Source organism: Melospiza melodia, chromosome 6 (assembly GCF_035770615.1).
Source record: "Melospiza melodia melodia isolate bMelMel2 chromosome 6, bMelMel2.pri, whole genome shotgun sequence".
In the NCBI taxonomy this organism is placed as follows: domain Eukaryota; kingdom Metazoa; phylum Chordata; class Aves; order Passeriformes; family Passerellidae; genus Melospiza; species Melospiza melodia.
The window spans coordinates 58,403,377-58,419,944 of record NC_086199.1 but is presented as its reverse complement, the minus strand read 5'-3'; the positions used below and the strand labels follow the sequence as shown (position 1 = coordinate 58,419,944).

Here is a 16,568-nt window from a genome sequence, read left to right as displayed (position 1 = left end):
AAATCTACGTGTTTCTAGAAAAGCACTAAAATAACATTCTATTTAAGACAGATTTCTTTCTTAAATGGCTGTTAAAAAAAAAATCTCATGCCAATCACCCTCTCCAGTTCTGCTATAATATTGTACTGTCCATACTAGTGCTTGACAGTAACCTATTTTAGAAAATCCTTATGTCAATGCATCCATTGTAGGAATGTCCACAATGTGTAGGAAAAGCTGTATTTTGTTCCAGTGGTTTGAGGGTTCTCTGTTTGCAGTTTGCCACCTGTGATGGATCCCTGCACTACACTGAGCCAGCACTGGGAAGCCCCAGGGTACTGAGCCATGTTGAATGCATTGTGCTATTAGATTCTAAAATGCCTAAATACCAAAATCACTGCTGGCCCTCATTTTCACAAGTCAGGTATTTCTGTGTGGTATTATCCCACTGATTGTTGCTGAGGGCACATAATACAGGAGGATGGATTTTTAATCCCCATTATGTCTGTGTAAATCCAGCCAAAGTTTATTGAATTCAGTGGACTTCCTGGTGAGATTTTCTCTTGTACAACAGGGCAGAATTTGGGTTATGTTCTCATTTCCTGCAGGCTTCTGTGCTGCTCCATGCTGGCTGTAAAAAAGGCACTGCACCGCTCAGATAGTGCATCCCAAAGGCAAAAGTGCTCCTTGACATTTGAGCTCCAGCTCATGGAGGTTTTGCTGCCTTTCTGCTCTCCAGTTTCTGCAGGCTGACTGCAGATCATCAGGATGCTGTATTATAAAAATAGACTGGTTACTAACACATCCATAAGTCACTTTATTTAGGAACAATACATGGACTTTTTTGGTGGGGATTTTGGGTGAGTGGATAGAATTGCATGAGAAAACCCCAGGGCTGTTTTGGTAGAGTATCAGCTTGGCTTTCAGCCAGACACTCCTGAGACTGGAGATGTAAGTAAAGCTGCTGAGCTCATTTTTCTGTGAAATATACTTGAGGTTGTTGGCTCTTTAGAGGATGTTTGCCAAAGCCACTACCTTTGGATGAACCCTTGCCAAACCCACCCTGTTCTCAGCTACACGACATCACGTGCAGTCTTTTCCCCAGTGAAAAAGGAAAATGTGCAGTTCAGACATCCAGAAACCTTTCAGCACACTGTCAAGGCATTGCTGTCATCAAAAGTTAAACCAGCTCCATATCCAGAGGGAATGTACCCTGAGAATGAGGTAGTTATTATGTTTAGTACAGTATTGTTTTTATCTTGAATGGTAGCACTGAGTTACTGGTCTGTATTTATGCGCAGGTGTGAGAGTACTTTTTTGGGGACAGGGTAATCTGTGGGTAGCACAGATAGGTTTGCATGCAGGTGTTAAATATTATTTCTTACAGCACACACACCCCCCAATAAACGTTGACTGCAGGAATGAGGAGGTTCTTTGTGAAAACACGTTGAAAAACTGAAGAATGTCTTCCCATTAGAGAGCCTACAGCAAATTACCTGACACCCAGGCTGTTAATTAGGAGTCTGAAGCAAGGCACTATGTTTAAAATACTAGTCATGATATTACTAACCTATTTTTTCACACAAAAAGCTCGAGGATTTTTCCTATTCACTGAATAGATGAATGAAAAATCATGCAGTTTGAGGTTTACACTCATGCTTTTTTTTTGCTGTTAATTAGAAAGCCACATTACACTTCATGATAATTTTCATAAAATTCCCTGAAATTCAGCTTTAATGAGTTAAACTGGGGCTTAGTTTAAGTTTGTGCTTTTTGGGTCTCTGCAGGAATGTTGGGACAGATGGGAAGGGATATGAGAGCTCAATGACCAAAAGAAATAGAAAAAGTGGCTATGGAAGCAAGAAAATTATTCATTAAAGAACAAAGCAGGGTCAGCTTATCAGGAAGGTCAGAAAAGTGCCCTTTGAGGGATTTGTTTGACAATGGCATGAAGACAAGTCCTTGTGAGGAATACTGAAACCTAAGTGTGGAATGTTTGTACAACACAGCAATTTCTTACATCAAAAGTGAAAATGGTGCTTTTATCTTGGGTGAATGTGTTTTGATTAATCAAATTTTTTCTTTACTTCACTGGCACAGTATCTTTCCACATGGTAAAACTTGACTGTGTTACACAAAACAGCAGGTGTGGCAGGGCATTGGGAATATTCAACTCTATAAAAGCAAGGAAGATCTATAGTTTTAAGCTTTATAAGAGTTCTATGGGGAGAATGGTGTGGCAAGTGTTTCTGGTTCTGGAAAGTATGTGAGACTCCACCATTTTATTTATTTTTTAAATGGAGAATGAAATAGGCAATCTCACAGGTGTAGTCTGTGATTGTATGTAGGGACAAAAAGTGTATCCTGCCACCAACAGTTCACCAACAGTGGTAGATTTATGTATTTAATGCATTGCTTTATCTGCCTCAGGGGAAAGAATATAATAAACCTCAAGAATATAATAAACCTCATGTCTTTAAAAAGAACATGCCTTTGTATTTAGCCCACAGACAATCCCCTGAGGTCTAACTTCATCAGAGGCTTTCAGCTGCTGGAACATTAATCAGGGCAGGAATGAACCCAGAGCAGAACATAAGCAAATGGGGAGAGTCTGAAATATTCAGGGTGTAGTTGGGAAAACAAGATCAATGCTGATGTCTGTGGCACTGTTAGCTTCCCTCAGTCTGTCTCTCTCTTTTTCATGTTTTTTGTTCTTATGGCTTCACTTCAGGTCAGAGAATTCTTTAAAAAAAAGAATCAAAACCTTGGCCAAGTTTATAAAGGCTTTATTTGAATTATTCCTTTAAACAAAATATTGTGCTTTAGATTATTAAGGTTCATGGCCATTCTTTCTTCTCTAGCCTGTGGAAAATTGTGCTGCCTACACTTATTGACCTGTCTGGCATCAGCTCTTTTGGGATCATGACAAGTAAATTCAGAAAGCTCTGAATAAAGATGAAATAGTCTGGTATTGAACATGATATTCCACGTTGTATCTTTGCCACCAAGCTCCTTTTCCACTTGGTCTGAAGTGATAAAACTGTAATTTGGACAGAACACAGCTGGTGAATTGATTCCCAGTCCTAGCTGTGGATCCAAGGCACAGCATCACAGTGGGCCCTTGAGTCCCTGAACTGCAGCAGCAGCAGCTGCTAAAGGAGGCACAAATTCTTCTCCCTGAGCTTGTATGGACATTCCTTTCTGTAGTGCATTCAGTATTGCTGCTCCTCCTGCATATTTACAGCTTCCCTTAAATCCAGGTTACATAAAGCACTGCGCACCTCATTAAATGCAGGAGGAACCAACCTGGTCCTGAGTGTACAAAATGGGCACACAAGGAGTAAAAACTTGTTCAAGGTCAGTGTCAGCCTGTGGCAGAGCCAAGAGGAGAATTCAGGTGTCCTGATGCACAGTGCAGTGCTTTTCCACTAGGATGCAACATCATTGCTGTGCAGATAATGCAGTGAGAAAATTAAAGAGAAAAGATGAATCACCTCTTTTTCAGCATTAGATGAATAGCAAGGTACTGCAACAAGGCAGTGAGGCAGTTGCCCATGCTTTAGGTATGTGTGTTACTGCTGGTGCTTTTAAAATACAGAAGAGAAAGGGCCATGCAGACTTTTCTTGAAGCTTACATGAATATTTTATTTTAATGTCAAGTGCATGTTTTGATCTGTTACAATTCAGCATCCACTTGCTGATCTTGTCCTTCATACCTTCTCAAAGACTGATGGGAATACCTTTTACCACAGTATTGCAGTGGCATCACACTACCACAGTATTCCTGGATGATATTATGGGATTTCAATAAGAACATGGTCTTCCTTTCACTTTTTTTAAAGAGAACAAAATTCAACAAGAGCAACTTTATAGCAGTGATGACATTTAGCCAACATTTTCTAGGCCTGTGTCCTCATCAACTTGACATGCCTCAATTTGAGCAGAAATTGCTCTTCATTAATGGGATTGTTTGAGGTTAACTAAGACAGACCAAAGTATTTGAAAATGACACTGTGGCAGCTGGGTCACCTGAGGATGTCTCTGTCTTTGACCATGTGTTTGTCACAAAGAGACACGTGAGGCCATGTTGTAGGTGCCCCTTATAGTTTTGAGTTTCAAAAGCTTGTGTCCTGAAATGGTCTATGACTCACCTGTATCTGCAATGCTTGCCCTTGTGACCAGAGGATTTTATTATTTTAATGTCCTTCTAAGAGAGCTGCCAGCAATTCTTCTTCAGAGTTTCTCATTTGTCCGAAATTCAGCTGTCTGCTTCCTTGCTGAAATCAGCAACTGTGCCTGTTGTGCTGTTACACGGACAGATTGCCTTTAAGCTGCCCCTTTGTTTTTTGAAGACCTTAATGGATATGCCACTTGGTTTTGTTTATTTTTCTTTGAGCCTTTTGCTTTGAGATTTGCCTTCTAGCGATGTCAGAAGAGTTAAGAACCTAAAGCTGTATTTTGTCTTCTGTAGCTTCTAGGAAATTCATTTACCTTCAACACAAATGTTGCTGTATTCTCTCTGCTCTCTGCCTTACACTCTCCTGCATCTTTCCACACTGATGATTGCTGAATGTGCATCAAGTTTAAATGTAAAACTTGTGCTTTATTCACACTTCTCTTCGACAGGGAGGTGTTTTAAAAACAGTCATTACACTTCCTAATGGTAGAGTAGGCCAGAATAGTCCTTCAGGCCAAGAGTATGAAGTAACCAGAACTGTTAGTTTAGAAAATGGGCCATGAGAGTCAATTTTGACCTAAGTTTACAAGAGGCAGAGTGCAAATGTGTTACTAGAGGTGGATGTTAGCCTCAGAACCTGGAACTTCTGGAATCATTCTAATCTTAGAACAATTTACCGTAATTTTAGAATGTGTAGCTCTTTAGGAGAAGCAAAGTTCTTCTGTAGGATTTTGGTTGACTGATTTGGTAACAATCTCAGGGCTTGGTTTAAAGGGGACTCCGAAATTTCTTATCCTAGAGCAGGCAAGAATTCGGATTCAATTGTCCTTGATTGTTCAGTAGCTGAGCAGGTGACAGGCACAGTCATTACCACCATTCAAGTTTTCTCACTATGTAACCATCTCAGGTGAGTACCAGAAGTGCCCACTGCCTTTCAGGCTTCCTTTGTCTCCTGCAGTTCCGCTCAGCTCCTGCAGGCTTCTCCTGAAGCTTGGAAGTGCCTCAGGCTTCCAGTACTGAGACTGTGCTATCGAGATAAGGAAAGAGAGTAGAACAGCATTTGAACAGCCAAATGACTTCCAAGTTTAAAACAGGAGTGTTGAATGTCAAGATTGGCAACCCTTGGAAATCTGGAGGTGAACCTCTGACCTGCATTGCCTTTGGGGATGCTGGCACCATCGCATTGGTTTAACTAAAGCCTACCAGTCCAACGCCTGCCAGTGCCTGTGTTCTACAGAGCAGGAGCCCAGCTCACTTCTAATTAAAAATCAGGATTTAATCAGAGTGCAGATGAGCCAGAACAGTCTTCTTACTTCCTTTCTACCTTTAGTGCATTTCTCTTTCATTTATTCTCATGGGATCTGTTCAGAGGTGAAGCAGGTGGGTGGCAATCGTGGGATCCCAGATGTGCATTTTATTTGTAAATATTTCCCAGAGTTTTGTTTATTGCTTCATAGTTCTACTGCAGGAGTGCCTCCACTCGGTTTTCTCTTTAGGAAGGGGACAATCAAACTGCTTGGTGAACAGCTGAAGGATGCTTTCTTTGTCAGTGCAACTGTACCCACTGAGAGGACCAGAGCAGATTGAGAAGTGACCATATTTTGAACATGTTACCTATTTCTTTGAGCTGTGAGTAACCTCCTGAGGGGTGACACACTTACAAAAGTAGCTCTCCATCTTTTTTGCCACAAGCACTGTCTTGCTGAAAATAGAATCCTCAGGAAAAGCAGAAGACAGTGACTGCAACTGCTCGGAGCCGCCTCACACCATCCACAGAAAATACAAAACCCACAACGTATGCTCAGCTGCTGGTACCAGCTGTCACATTCATTATAGTAATTGCTGCCATTAGTGTGCTATTAATATTTCTCTTACAAAATTGTTCAAGAAATCGAGTGAAAATGCAAAGTCTGCTCTGTCTGCAACCATTTGTGTTCTTTGTGGGTCAAATCTCACCAGCCACAACTCCTAGCAGTGCTGTCCTCCAAGGAAACAGTTCTTAGGAGGAACTTCATTTCCCTGAGTTGCTGGTGCAACTTTCATTTTGTGCTGCAGAAGAGAGGCAGCACAAAATGTACATTTGGGAGGGCACAGGGATAGCTGCTGCAGGATCTGCTTGTCTGTTGCAGCAAGGCTGTCACCTTGCAACAAGCAGCAGGGAGATTTCTGGGCCTGTTCTGCCTTTGGTGTAGCTTTTTACCACTTGAAGACCCTGGAGCTGGCAGCAAATGCAGCCTTTTACCAAAAGGGCCATGGCCAGGTCTGAATAGGTGGCTTAGCGTCCAGGCTGGAGAGCATGCCAAACCACCCTCAGATGGGGATCTGAGGTAATGCCAATCTGATCATTGTGAAGTACTCCTATTTAGCTCCTCAATATCAACATATTCCTAGTAGGGCTTTGTTGTGGATCAGGATTTGGCCCTTTTTTGGTGGGATTTTACCTTCTCTATCTCTGATCATTCTCATTTCTTTGGGGAAATTCTCATCTATGAAAGTGCCATTGAGTCAGCACCTTTCAGCTCATGAGTGCTAGCACTTGACGACAAGTAGCTGAAAAAAAAATGTTCATTTCAATTTTCTTTTTTGATATGAAATATTACAATGGAGAAAATTGCTGGCCTAAATGACATGTTCATCTGAACTATGAATGTAGCTGAGAAAAGACTAGTGAATTTTTCTAGTTCACTTCACAAGAAAATGCAAAGTACTGGAGAAAGTTGCTATATTGGTGGTTTGTGGTCTGCGCCACTTTCCACTGCTGTGGAAAAAAAGATTTGATCAGAAGTATCTTGGAGGTGAATATTAATTACTTTGAGATCAGTTAATGACTCAATTAGTTAATCAATAACTCAATCAGGTAATGAATTGTCTGCTGTGGAATACATGTGCTAATGCTGCATCCATGTGGCTATAACATGGCCAGTTCAGGGTGACTCTGCATTTGGGTGCACTTGTGCTCTCTTAAGCCTGTCCATTTACAGGGAAAATACTTCCAGCACTCCATGTTGTTCATAAAATGTGAAATGCTGAATTCTAAAGATAAAATCCAAGAGGCAGATCAAAACAGCCTCAGTTTATTGGGGAACAATAAAGTTTCCAAAGCCAGTGCTGCAGCATAGGAGAAGCATGGCACAGCTTAGGGATGCACGGGCTGCTTGGTGCAGCTGCCATTTTCATAGTGCTGCTTCCAAGCACTAAGAAGCAGTAAGTGTGATTTTATTTCTTTTAACTTCTAAGGATGATTGGAGCCTGCTTAAACGGTGTGGTTACTCCTGCACATATAGGTGTCCATCCTTTATTTGGCAGGGATACTGTGTCTCCAAGGCGTGTGAAAGTGCCATTCCCACGCTCTGTTCATTCTCTTCTCCTCTCTGCCTGGAGGGCAGAGGAAAGGAAAGGAAAGCTGGTTCTGGGAGTTACCTTCTTCATTATTCTGGATTTCCCCTCCATCCTCGCCCAGAGTCGGCTTGTTCACCCTCTGGGCTCAGTGAGAAGGAACTTGTTTGCCCATCAGATAACCCAACTCTCACAGGAATTTCATGCACCCTCAGAAGTGGAGGAAGGCTGTACTCAAAGAGACCTCTAATCTAGGACTAGACCTGAGTACATAATTTGTCCCAGCCAAAAAGCAATCACCTCAAGGAGAAGCAAAATATAAAATTTGATGGATTCGAAATGAAAGCAGTTTATTCCAGAAGTGTCATACATAGACCTGATTGAAGCAACGAGGTTTGAGGGAGACCCTGGTTGAGTTTCAGCAGCTCATCATTAGTACTGCATCTGTCATGTTTTATGATGACTCAGTATTACAGAAATAAGGGACCAAGCTCTCAGCTGATGTAAATCTTCACTGCTCACTCCAACTCAGTGAAGTTCTGCTGGTCCCTTTGGAAATCTGGAGTTTTATTTGCAGTTTTATTGTTAGACACAGTATTTTCCCTGCTTGCAGAGGCTTTGCAGTATGTATTTCAACTAATATAGACAATGTTGATAAATTCATCTGAATGCAGAATCTTCTCTGCACATTAATAACATTAATTTAATCTCACCAAAGGAGGAGTACCTCACCTTGCATTGCTAATGCAATTAAAAATACTGAAGAGGTCTTGGTACAGTATTAGCTGTTAGCACTGCAGTTCTTCCATCAAAAATGTAGCATGATGTTTATGCTGCTGCAGAAAATTCAGTTCTATTAATTCCCAAGTTACATCCTTTCCATGTGAGAATGCCCATCAATTTGTCTTTGATCATCAATTTGATGATTTCTGCTTCCTACTAATATTTATGTGCAGTGTCTTAGATCCGAGAAGTTGAACTGATCTGTTCATTTGCAAAATGACATTTGTTTGATGTGACCTCTGCTTCACTTCTGTCATTATATTTTCATCCCACTTCTTCCTACAGTTCGTTGATCTGAGCCAGGATTGTAGAGCTTGATTATCAGGGCACTCTGCTTCTGAGATGGGAGGGGACAGGGACATTGTCAGTCACCCCTAGCTGGGAGTAAAAGGAGGAAAAACTCAGCAACATTCACAAATTTGGCCTAAAGGAGAGACCTGAACATGCAATGGTGTGCCCTGGCAGCCTGTCTTCAAATAGATCACGCCGGTCTTAAATCCAAATCCTGTGTGCCAGCATCTTAGACAAAGAAATTGAAAAGCTTTAGGCTTTAAATCTGATTTAAATTTAAACCATAATTGATTTTTTTTCTCATTTTGATTTTTATGAACAGATGGACTATAGCTAGCAGTTGCCCTTGAGGAGTCTTTAAAAATGTAGTTCTGTGAACTGTTTCCCTGAAGATTGATACAGCTGCTATTTCTTCAGCTATCTCTGAATCATCCTCAATTACTATATGTCTTTATAAAATAATTATAGGTTTTATCCAGGAACTGAGCTTGGCTCTGTACTTTTCATAAAACACTTATGCAGAGTTGGTTAGCAAAAGAGATGATTTAACCCAAGTTTTCAATTGCTTAGCTTTGAATTTTATTCTCTTATTCAATGTTTTGCTATTATGTAGAAGCTATATTTTCTTGAAGCTGAAATGAAAAGGGTTTTGGCTCCTCTATCCATCTCTTTACACTTACTAATTTGTCTGTCAGAGTAAATCACATACAGAATGAACTTTGGAGAGTTATTAGTTCAGATGAAGCTATTCAGACTCAAACGAATAAATAAATTATGATCTTACCCTGCAATGTCTCTGCTCGTGCAAACGTCAGTCCACTCTTCCCCTTTCCCTCTTCATGTGTAATAGGGAAATGCTTTGTAGAAAAAGATCAGCTGTAGGAAAATGCAAGCTGAGAATGAACACAATGAAAGTGCTTGGCATTAGCTGTGGATGACAAGGTGATGGAAGCTGGGGGGCAGCCATGTGAAAATGTTGTACAAAGGTGCAAACTCAGTTCACAATTTCATCTGGTCCTTGCCCCTCTGTACCTCCAGATACATCTTTGACAGTGTCCTGGGCAGTGACAGAGGGGAGGGCAGCAGGTGAAGCCTCTGACACAGTCAGATGTCCAGGCAAGACAGCTGCTCACACATTAAGGCTGGCAGGCCTCTCTCTCCCTGCAGGCACCCTAGGACATTTGGGCTGGAAAGCATTTTGCTAAGAAAATGTTTTGTTCCCTCTGCACCTTCCAGTTTTTTGCTGCCCTTAAGGACATCTTTTACTCTTGGCAGAGATTGGGCTAAAGCACCAATCTTTCTTCTGGAGAAATGTGAGGAATTTGGGAGCCATATAGCTTCCATGAGCCTTTACAGAACGGCACAGTGGGGATTGTTCTTATTTCAAGGTGAGTTACAGATTATCAGAAGTGTTGTCGGTAAAGGAGATTTTCAGCTTAATAGAAGTTGTATCTCCATCTTTGTTTTCTGTATTATTTTGATGCACATAACCTGTAATTTACAGGCACTGTTAAGGAGGATTGCATGTGCTAATCTTTTGCCTGGAGGAATTTTCAGTGTGCATCTCACTGAAATGAAGAATGGAAGGAGTCTAATCCCTAGCTTGCTTTCAGTCCATTGTGCCCAGTGGCTGCTGCTGGAATTTTGCAGGGCTTCTTAATGGAAGTTGCCACTTCCATCTGTGTACAGATGTGTACAGAATAACCTCTGGATTCTGGTGTTTCTAGTATCTGCAGTCCATCAAGAGTGAGTGCTCAAAAGGGACATTAGTGATTTGGGCCTTCCTAAAAACCTCACAGAATTTACTTAAGTACAATGGCTTACAAGTTCATCTTAGCATAAGTGATCCAGTATATTTTCCATGTTTGCTTTTTGTTTGTTTATTTGTTTTGCACAGCTCCTCCTCCAGATAATGGCACTGCAAGGGTAGACAAACACATTTGGGGGCTGTCCTGCATCACACTTTGGCTGCCTTATGTGTTTATGCTGTAAACATTGCACAAGGGAAGAGAGACATAAGGGTGAGGTGCCTTGTTCAAAGTCACATAATCAGGTCCTGGACTCATTCAGCTGAAATTCAATCTCATATTCTCCTGCAATTAAATTGCAGTTTGCTGCCTCCTTTGATGCTTTGCTTTGATGCCTGGAGTTTTCCTACTCTTCAGGGACTACAGGTGTTCATAACACTACCTTTGTTCATTAATATTTTCTTTTAAATAAAAGGGATATAGATTGCTTCAGAGATGCAGCTGATCACAAGATATGAAATGTAACTCGAGCACCTTTAGAAAGAAATATGTGATGTTGAAAATTGGCATTTTTCAGGACAAATATATTGAATCAACTCTGCTCTTGAGATTGCAATTGAGACAGAGGCACATCTCCCTCTGTACCTGCTTAGAATTCATTTCATGTCAGTGGGGAATGAAAATAAGTTATGTTCAGGGCCTCAAACCATTGATTGGTAGGTGTTAAAAGAGCCCAGGCTTTCCATTTTAAGTTTGGTCAGAATGTGCCTGTGTCATGTAAGCAGGCAGGAGTACTCATACCACTCAATATTTTTTACAGCTGCTGCTCTGCAGGAGTAAAGTACACTGATCTCAGGGTAGGGGATATATGCACAGAGGCACCCTCTGTTTTACTGACACCCTAAAATCTCACTGGTGGACAGAGAAGTTTTGTTAAACAGGATCCCAATATGAAAACCTAAAAAAATTTCCAGTATTCTTTTTCTTATTTTTATAAGCCAAAGGTTTCATTTAGAGGAAAATCACATTTGCTGAATCTTTCAAATATTTGAATTCATTAACAATTTTCTCTAAATGTTCAGTGCTAATTGCAAAAAATTAAAAATTGTATAAGGGAAAGATGGCACTTACTGATATTAGGAGAACATGGGGTAATATATTTTGAGTTGGGGTTTTCCTCCTCTCAGAACCCCTACCCTGATCATGTCAGGCTGACCACAGGCTATATTTGCAAAAATAATTCCACCAGTTCCAGTGGAAATTCTGGAAATGTCTATTTATTGGCAGCTATTTCCTTACAAAACATAATTGTTATCTGAGTCTGCCCTACAGTGTCTTCTTTCAATGTTATAATGCATTTAGGTCAGTTGAAATGCCTGCACACAATGTGAGTAGCAAAGGGAAAGCCAGGAACTCTTCAAGTGTTTTTTGACAGCTGGGGCAATCAGCAGGGAAACACGTGGTACTCTGTGGGGCTGGGAACTTTCAGCAGAAGTTAGCACCAAAATATATTTTTTTACAAACTGTTTTGTTTTTAGATGACAATCTGAAGTGAAATCTGCTGTTCAGAAAAATATGCAGTATGTTTCCTTTCAAGGGCTGCTCATTTACTGTATGACTGGCACGTGCTGTGCAACAAAATTCATTGCCATAAAACAGTAAGAAATCAGAAAATAAGATAAGAAAGTATCAATACCCACCAGCTGCTTCTGTCTAATTCACATCCCTTTGCAAAAGTAATCTGTGACACTTTTCTAATTGAATTACTTACTCCAAGATCCTGTATGTGGTATTCTTGGAGACTTGTATTGTTGTAGGGTTGTTGTGGGTTTTTTCCCCCCAGCCTGCTGATATATGGACCTTTTGTGTGTAGTTTCTGTATTTAGTCCATTAACTCCCACCCTGTCTTTTAGATCTGGGTCTCCTGTTTTCTGTGTTTATTTTTATACAATTTCCCTCTCTGTCTTATTCTGTCCTTTCCCGCAACAATTTGGCTATTACACCTTCATGAACTTTTTCAATGTTTTCTGGATTTGCTGAGTTTCTTTCTGTTTCTTCTTGATTTAACTTCCTCCACTGAGTCTTGCTTTTGCTTTAACATTTCTGTATACAGGAAGGCTCTTCTTGTTGAGCTGGGTCTGGTAGAGAGTTAAATAGGAAAACAAGCCAAAGAAGGCACAGAAGAGAATTTCTCCAGGTCTGTGTGTCTCAATATCATCTCTCTCACACTTGAGTACAATGCAGCACTGGCTGCAAACAGGCTGTTCCATTACCACTCTCCTCATGTAAAGGAAGACAGCGTGGACAAGGATCAATAAATAGCAAATGTCAGAATGAGGAAACTGCTCAGCATTTCCTGAGGAAGAGGCTGTGCTTTGGGCACAGTGGGTTCTCAAGGACACTGTTAAATTTGCACTCCATGAGAGGGAGGAGAATCACACAGCAGGTATAGCAGATTATATGTGTGTGTATATATCTATATATCTATATATCTATATATCTATATCTATATCTATCTATCTATCTATCTATCTATATATATATAGATATAGATATATATCTATAGATATATATATATATATATAGATATATATGAATGAATATATCAGGTATAGCCAGTGCCATCCACTACATACAACTGCTTCATTATGGCTGCTAGAGGTACAACACGTACATACATTGTATGTATATAGAACTCAGCTAAATATACTACTGCTTTCTGGGAAAGGGGCCATCAGTGGTTTTTGAACAGTTTCTTAGTAAATGCAGAAAATCTGGTGGCTTCTGTAATGCCTTCTTCCCCCCAGCTCTTTGCTATTCCTTCTTGTTCCTCTTCCAGTCCAAGCCTGCTGACCTTCAGAGGTTAACTGTGCTGTGCAGAGACCAAGAAATCCCTTCCTAAAGACCTGAACCTCTGTCTTTCCTGAAGAATCTTAATTCTTTAGATCCAAGAAAATGGGAGAGAGCTGTGAAAGGAAGAAATGCAAACTGAGACACTCCTACACCAGTCATACAGGAATGGGAATGATGGGTGGTACCAGCAGGAAGGCAGTCAAAGGTTCTGATGTCCTGAGCTCTCATGCCCTTTACCTTTGTCCTCCTCTCCTCAGCTCTCTCACTAAATCCAGCCTTGTGGCTAAGCTTACATAATTATTATGGTTTTTTTTAAGTGAATACATCAGATCTTTTCCCAGTTCAGATCATCTCCCTGGTTTCTTATTCTCCATAGCATGTATCTGTGCATTCACTGAAGGAGAGTTGCATTGTTCTCAGAGTCTCCTTTTGATCTAGTCATAAATAATACATTTTGTGTGAAGCTGGAATCATCCCTGCTTTCAGGCAGGGATAATTTGTAACTTGTTGCACCTGAAGGGGGATTGAAGGGCATGGCTGCCATCGTTTTACCAATGTTATGACCCAGGCTGGAATAACAGTGTTTGGTGCAAGAGTGAATTAGGTACATGAGCACAGTAGGAAGGATGGAAGGAAAAATGCAGTATCCATGCAAGGAAAGTGTAGCAGGATTTGGCTTGGAAGAAGAACAGAGAACTGTTAAAGGAGGTGCAAAGAAATCCCAAAGAGTCAAAGTAGCAATTCCGGAGTCGGATATTAAATAAAATATCCGTAAATATCTATCCACAATGATTTTGGATAAAGTGGATGTTGTCTGAAAAGGTTCTGAAAGGCTGCCCAGCAAAGAGCAGTTAAACTTTGACAGCCACACAGTTTATTTCAGTAAACACTGAAATAAAGCATTTTATAAAAACATGCTGAAACACAGAAAGAAAAGGACTTTTTAGGCTGGACCACATTATTGAACACAGTGTCTCACATTTAGCTTCTGCTGAGCTATTTGGCCACTGCTTCAGTCATTTATCGAGGTAAAGTGAAAAACTGTGTGCTGAAATCAATAACATTAATAGCGTTTGCAAACAGAAATTCTCAGCCAGCAGTTTAAGTTAATTTAGTGTATCTGTGCATTTGAAATTATTACCAGTTCCATTAGATTTGTAATTTAGGGAAACAACACTGAGTAAGCAACGAGCTCTCATCCTGTCCTTGTTCTGGTGACCATGGAGGGCTCGGGAGGCGCCTGGCACGCGCTCCCCAAAAACTGATTTGTATGCACTGGGGATAGGCATTCTGGGGAATCAACTGATCATCCCCAGCCCATCCACAGGCTTTCTGTACAGCTGCAGCCAAACCAAATCATCCAGCTCTTGCCTCAGTGTGTCACCTCTAACGTGAATGTGGCATTTTATGGCGTTGCAAAGATGATGTAAAGTGCTCATATTACAAATAGTGTCACTGATTGGCCAGAAGTGCAGATGATTGCAGTAAGCCAACTTAATAAGTTGCATAAATTCTGAAGGAAAATCAGGTGTTTCCATGGCAAAATCAAATATATTTAGCCCATTCTACTAGAAAGACTGCAGAAGGACAATAATTTAAATACTTATTTCTGGTCCTTTTGAGAAGTTTTACCAGCTAGATCATTTTAAAGACAGAAAATAAAAATAATAACTTGATAGTATTTAATCTTAAATATAATCTGAAGACTTTGAAGACGTTAGAATGTTTTCTCACTATAAAAACACTCAGCTATTCTAGAGCTGGTTTCCAATTTTCCACCTGCTTTGATTCCAAACAAAACCATTCAAATCTTTTTTCTTTGTACAGTGAATTCAACCTCATTTTAATTTGATTGCAGCTCTGTGCTAAAATGTAACGGAACGTTAATTCTCTTAAAATCTGAGGCTTTTTTTAAAAAAAGAAACTGACTTCTTTGAGTAATCATGTTTGATGGAAGAAATCTAGAGGGTATAAAATGAGAAGGTCATTATCATGATGTTCCATCCGAACACCTATGGCAAAGCACTTCTGGTTCTGCTTACAAGTTCTGCTGGGAGCATTTCAATTTTCTGGCTCATTGTCAGGTGAAGTTAACAGCTTTTAAGGGCAGATAAGTCATATCTGAATTTGAACTATCTGTGAAATGGAAACATCCCAGAAATTAGGCAGGATTTTGTCTGCTTTTTTGTTTCACTCTCCCACAGCTAAATATGAACATTTAGAACTAAACTTTCAGCTGGGTAGACAGTTTTAGATGTATAATTTCAATGTTTGGGTGGGTTTTTTTTTTTTTTAATAATAACTGGAAGTAATTCCTATGTATAATTTCACAGAATAGTTATGAAGGATGTGCTTAGCTTTAGGTTAATCTTGGGGTTTCGCAGTACTAAGTACAGATGCTTCCTCACCATGCTGCAAAGGGAGGAGTGTTTAATATGAAGAAACAGTCTGAGATGTATCCCTTTAGCAGGATAAACCATGCTACCATTTGCTAACAGCTTGCAAGAATTTCAGCATGGCTCTGCCAGTCTGAGTTGGAAGATCCTACTTTTGTCCTGGACAAGGACACCTCAGGGTCCTCTACACTTGGGACAAAGGGAGATGCAATATTTTCCCTCTTGCTGGCTGAGTGTAAAATGACCTCCAGAAATGAGATTCTTCCATTGCCATATATCCTGTGATTCCATGAAAACAAAACAAAAATTAATATGATTCTTGACTTTTGGAAGGCAGAAACCTACCCCAAATGACACAATTTTCATGGACAGTAAACCTGCATTTGGTTTCCTATGAATTTACACCTGTCTTATAGGGAAGAGACATGTACTTTGGGCAGGAGGATTTTGTTAAAATATGTCTTTTTTGTTTGGTATTATAAGTGCCTTGATTGATATGTAAATAGTCTAAATGGTTCAGAAAAGTCCAAAGAGCATAAGTGCTAGAAATGAGAGCAAAATTACAGTGCAAAATTTGGTGTAATCATAAATAAAGGAAAAATAAACCTTTTAAAGCAAAACTTAAAAAATAGTATGCTGAAATGGCATAGAATTATCCAATTTTGTATTTAAGCACTGTCATAGAAAATTCATCCTTCATGAACAATCACTTTAGGTATCAGGATGTAAGAATTGTGTTAGAGGGCAGTCAAGCAGGGAGTCTGAAGGGAATATGAAACAGAATCCACTTCTAGTGGCCCCACTGGATTTAGGTAATTGTTCAATGGGACAACAATTCCAAAGATGACAGGAGCTTTGACTATGATGATACCAGATTCTCACTCAATGACTGCATGTACAGCACTGACATAGTTTGGTTTCCTCTCAGTAACAGGATTTTTTACTTACACTGGAAAACAAGAACACTGGATGTACCCAGTGCGAGGCTTTGAGAGAGATGTTGAG

General features: G+C 40.1%; 1 protein-coding gene across 1 annotated transcript in view; it reads left to right on the top strand.

The window, feature by feature from the left end:
• Positions 1 to 16,568, top strand: part of TUB (TUB bipartite transcription factor) — a 142,345-nt gene that overhangs the window by 46,563 nt on the left and 79,214 nt on the right. The gene's annotated exons all lie outside the window — the stretch shown is intronic.